At 33.5% G+C, this 5,363-nt stretch overlaps 1 long non-coding RNA gene across 1 annotated transcript; it reads left to right on the forward strand.

The window, feature by feature from the left end:
- Positions 1-1,391: 1,391 nt before the first annotated feature.
- Positions 1,392-5,092, forward strand: LOC127157476 (uncharacterized). Its single transcript, XR_007825911.1, has 3 exons — positions 1,392-1,568; positions 2,287-2,413; positions 4,585-5,092. It is a non-coding gene; the product is annotated as an uncharacterized LOC127157476 (long non-coding RNA).
- The last annotated feature ends 271 nt before the right edge of the window (positions 5,093-5,363 follow it).

Raw genomic sequence — 5,363 nt, forward strand, 5'->3', positions numbered from 1 at the left:
TTTTCTTTCAATCACGATGCGGAGCGGATGGGAAAGTTGGTTTTATTAAGGAAAAGTGTTTTACTTCATTTACATTATGTGTAATATTACTGTATGATGATATTAATATGCTGTGTGAGCCTAAACATTTCTCATAGATCTGAATTGCTATGCAGTGCTGAGGTGGAGGTCGCTTTTAACAGGGAAACACTTGAAGTAAGTGTTTTTTCTCATTTAAAATTTGTGTTTTATAACTCATATGAATTTATAGTGATATTTATGTGCTGTGCTCTCCTGAACTTTTTCTCAGAGAGATATTTTCTTTCAATCACAACGCGGAGCAGACAGGAAGGTTGGTTTTATCAAGGAAAATGCCAAAAGTAAGTGTTTTACTTCATTTACATTATGTGTAATATTACTGTATGATGATATTGATATGCTGTGTGCACTTAAACATTTCTCATAGATCTGAATTGCTATGCAGTGCTGAGGTGGAGGTCACTTTTAAAAGGAAAAAACTAGAAGCAAGTGTTTTACTTCATTAACATTATGTATTTTATAAGATGATATTACTTTATGATGACATTTATACATTCTGCGTGACATCTGCTTGCTTTAATGGGCGCACACACTGAACATTTAAGTCTGGAGCGGAAGGAGTTACCATGGAAATGGGGCGGAAACTCAACTGTCGAGCAGCAAAACACATCTTCCACTGTTGTTTTCACAAATTTCAGGTAAGTTTAGTCTCTAATATTACACACATAGTACATGCATGTGTTCCTGACACTTTCTTTCATGTAAATGACACACTTCTTTTGAATATTTACTTTATAGAAATGGTTTATTGTCTGTTAGCATCTGAACTGTAATGCTAACTATAAGAAGTAAGTTAGGTTAACTATTGACTTGAGCTCTTGTTTATGAAAATCTGGGCTTTTAATGTCATCTTAATTAACGTTACTTGCTGTTTTGCTTTTTTTATAAAGGTTTTGCAGGCAATTTGTCATTGGATGAAAGGAAGTAAGCTAATTTATTTAAGCTAGAAGTATGCAATATACGGTTAATCGGATACAAAATTAACATGGAGCGTGAAAATGAGCTAAAAGTACTTTAAGCTTGTTTTGACCTTAAATGGTAAACAAATATTGATTCCACTTGTCCTGTGATTTCAGCAGTTTCAGAAAAAAACTTCTACAACAACACAGGAAAATGATTTAAAATTTGAAGAGAGCTTTGCAGGTGATCTGTTATGTATCTTTCATAATATATTTTATATCAAAAGGACTTTAACATACAAACATAAGTAACACTGTATATGAGCATTAAATAAGTAAACCTAAAAATGTAAATTCTGTTATAAAACTGTATTGTTTTGTATATTCTATATATTATTTATTTTTCTTTTCTGCATTTCACCTTTCCTATAGTTTACTTCTAATAAACCTGACATTGTATAATAAATATTGTTGACAGATTGTTTATGTTCCAGATTGTTTGTGTTCCTTCCTATGCTAATGGCCGTGCACTAGAGTTGGAGCGAATCTCCTGTCGAAGAACATCTCTAGACATTATGAACCATATGACTAGTAAGTAATACCTTAAACATACACTACCATTCAAAAGTTTAAGGGTCAGATTTGACATGTATTTGAAATGGCAACAACTGCTGCATTTATTTGATTGAAATACAGTAAAACTGTAATATTGTGAAATTACCATTTTTAAATAACTATTTTCTATTTCAGTATGTTTTAAAAAGTGATCTAACCTGATTTTGCAGCAACATTATGCTTACACTGTCTCTACACTGGACGCGAGTGGCACAACACGACATAATACAGTAGAACTCATTATAATCATTGATGCTGTCTACACTGGATGCGGCGCGGCATGACAAAACAAATCCACTACAGTAAACTGCTACCGCATTCTATTTATGACAAATTACATTTTACAATGTATTCGCATAGAAAACAGTTATTTTAAATTGTAATAATAAACATTACTGTTTTTATTTATGATCAAATAAATGCAGTTTCCTTGCTGAACATAAGAGACTTATTTCAAAAACACAAAACTGACCACAAATGTTAATAACACAAGGGATACAAATATTAGTCCATTTATTCTAATAAAGTGCAAAATGCTCTTAAAAATATTAACATAAACAGATTTTTTTTTTTTTTTTTTTTTTTTACCTTTGGTGATTTGTATTGTATACCAAGAATGCAAAGCACAATGACGTAGATTGTCTGTCTATGCTGGATGCAAACCAGAGCGACCATATTGCTCCTTATTTTTCAGTGGATTGATAGCGCCAACACCAATTAATCAGACCTGAGCAGCTGATCAAGGATCACCAGAAACTCTGCAGAACTTCAGTACCCAGTCCTCAATAAGTCCTCAATACCCAGGACTGGAAACCAGAGTTGTAAGTCATCAATCTAGCAGTCATCCTGCCTCTCTGAATTGTCATGTTTAGAGCATATTTCAGGAGATCTCAACATTGTCTCTCGAGGTCCACTTACATGCATTTTGCTCCAACCTAGTCCAGTGTGTCTGAACAAACTAATCAAGGTCTTCAGTTTAACTATAAATTTACCTAAACTATGGGTGTGTATCTCTTAGGTCCCTTGATCATTTGTCAGTGGTTAAAAGAGAACTACACTTCCAGAACAACAATTCACATATAATGTACTCACCCCCTTGTCATCCAAGAAGTTCATGTCTTTCTTTCTTCAGTCTTAAAGAAATTATGGTTTTTGAGGAAAACATTTCAGCATTTTTCTCCATATTATGGACTGATATGGTCCCCCGATTTGGAACTTCCAAAATGCAGTTTAAATGCGGCTTCAAACGATCCCCAGCTGGGGAAGAAGGGTCTTATCTGGCGTAATGATTGGTTATTTTAATAAAAATAATACAATTTAAATACTTTTTAATGTCAGATGCTCATCTTATCTTGCTCATCCCGACCTCTGTTTTGTTCCGGTTCATGACAGTTAGGGTATGTCGAAAAACTCCCATCTCATGTTCTCCCTCAACTTCAAAATCGTCTTATATCGCTGTTTTACCATTTTTGTTAAGGGTGTTTGATCTTCTTTGCATGTTCACTTTCTCAAAGACTGGGTCGGTTCTTCTGCAGCGATGTAGGATGATTTCGAAATTATTTTTCAAGTTCAGGGAGAAAATACGATTGGAGTTTTTCAACATACCTTAGCTGTCTTGAGTCAGAATACACAGAGTTCAGGGAGAGAAAGACAAGACGAGTGTTTGAGATTAAAAAGTATTTTAAATTGTATTCTTTTAATGAAAATAACCAATCGTTTCGCAAGATAATCATTTACAACCGCATTTGTGATCGTTTGAAGCCGCATTTAAACTGCATTATGGAATTTAAAAATCGGGGGAACAATATCAGTCCATTATATGGAGAAAAATGCAGAAATGTTTTCCTCAAAAAACATAACGACTGAAGAAAGAAAGACATGAACATCTTGGATGACAAGGGGGTGAGTACATTATCTGTGAATCTTTGTTTTGGAAGTGGATTTAATCACAAAATTTTTACTGTGCACTGAAATGTGTGCTCCCTAAATAGCTGTGAAAACCAGGAAGCGTCGAAGCTCACTACGATACCTTATAGGAAGTTCTGAAGCTCAAAACTTAAGAGATAATTCACTACAAAATGATATGTGACCGATTTTAAAACACAAACCAATAACATATTTCAGCATAAACATACATCTCTCGACAGGTAATGTCTAATCTAGCAAACATTTACAATTTATTTATGGCTGAAATCTTGCGTATTCATGTAACAAAGTATTTATCATAATCCACTGTAAATAGCATTAAAAGAGATATTATTTTTAATGCTGTGTGTAAATATCAGTAGTGATGCTGTACAGTGAGGATGGAAATAGTAACCAGTGTGTAGTGAGCCACTGTCTTTATCAATGTCTGAATTTGTGAACACAATTTATCAGTTCACAACCTAGCAAACTATAAAGGTGATTGAGACGCACCCTCTGTATGGCAGTGGACTTTGAGGGCCAGAGAAGAAGACTTTGAGAAGAACCCCTGACACACTAATTAATCACTCATGAAGAATGATTACACTTTCATTTGAACAGAAATATGCAATATTTGACACCTATTCAGTGCTGTTATTATTTTCTATTCCTTTTTTGTGTCAATCACAGCTAAATAATACCAAAGTCCATTCAGCCACAGGTCACTGCATCTTTTGCTGTGTAAGTTTTTTTTATTTTATTTTATTTTATTTTATTTCTTTTTTAAATGTCAAACACATTCTCAGTATTTATATATGTTTCAGCTTTTCTAACCATTGTAGGGAACACTGTTTCAGTACAGTTCTTATGTACTATCCATTTAACATTTCAGCAGCTGAATTCATTTAGTACTTGCATAGTAATTTTAAATGTACCACATTTGTGATGCATATATAGGAAGTGACATAAAACTGTGTTGAAAATTCTAGAAAATTGTTCTCATGCTGTAAGTCAGTTTCCACTCTTTTGTGTATTTGTTTGTTTTTAACATTTACATTTTGGTTCTTGTTTTCTCTCTCATTTTTAGATGCTGGAGAAAAAGCAGCTAGGCTAAAGCATTTACAGTGGAAACTTTTGTCGTGGCTCAAAAATCCAGGATTGGGATGGTGGAAGGAGCAGAAGAACCAGAAGACCAGAGATCAGGCAGAGATCTACTGATGCCCCTGAGGGAACTGTTTAACTAATGTGTTAGTTAAACCAAAAATTTTCAGCACTCACCTTCATGTCTTTCCAAACCTGTAAAACTTTTGGAAAGGTAGTAAAGACAGCATTAAAGTAAGCCATGTGACTCCAGTTGTTTAACCTTAATTTTATGAAGTGATATGAATGGTTTATATGCACAAAAAACATAGCATTTTATTCACACACAAACAAAAAATCTTATGGTGCTTTTGTGAAAATGTGTTGGAAATACCTAATGTATGAATAAAGACGTAATTTTGTTGTTGTTGCTGTTTTTTCCATACACAAGGCATCTGTTAAAAATATCTTTATTTGCATTCTGCACAAAAGTTTTTTTATGGGTTTGTAGTGACATGAGAGTAAGTAATTAATGGCAAAATTTGCATTTTTTGGGTGAAATATGTCCTAATGTGGTTAGAATTGGTCATTGTCCTGTATTATAAACATTTTCAGTATTTCAAGGATTACTGTTTTGAAAAATCAGTTTCAAATAAATACTGCTCCTTTGAAAGTTCTATTTGAAGAATACTGAAAATATGTTTTCCACGAAAATATTGGGCAGCACAACTGTTTTCCACATTGATAATCTGAAATGTTTCTTGAGCAGCAAATCATATTAAAAAT

This window comes from Labeo rohita, unplaced genomic scaffold (genome assembly GCF_022985175.1).
Source record: "Labeo rohita strain BAU-BD-2019 unplaced genomic scaffold, IGBB_LRoh.1.0 scaffold_1081, whole genome shotgun sequence".
Taxonomy (NCBI): Eukaryota; Metazoa; Chordata; class Actinopteri; order Cypriniformes; family Cyprinidae; genus Labeo; species Labeo rohita.